The sequence below is a fragment of the Poecilia latipinna genome, unplaced genomic scaffold, assembly GCF_001443285.1.
Source record: "Poecilia latipinna isolate Pla-1442-1.1 unplaced genomic scaffold, P_latipinna-1.0 Scaffold86, whole genome shotgun sequence".
In the NCBI taxonomy this organism is placed as follows: domain Eukaryota; kingdom Metazoa; phylum Chordata; class Actinopteri; order Cyprinodontiformes; family Poeciliidae; genus Poecilia; species Poecilia latipinna.
In genome coordinates, this window is record NW_015112702.1 from 457,885 (window position 1) to 458,096 (window position 212).

Sequence of the window (212 nt, forward strand, 5' to 3'; positions counted from 1 at the left end):
ATTTGTTTGTTAATTAAAGGGGGAGAGAAAAAGGGTTAGGGTTTCAAGAAGTTCTTTTAATTTGTTTTTTTAGTCGCAGAATCACTGGCAAGAAATACTAGCGTTCTTAACAGTAAACTAAATGTAACTTAAGCATTGTTTTATTTTTACGGTCAGTCAAGAACTTGCTTGTAAGGTTTTCCAGGTCTAGATCAGTATGGAAAAAAACCCCC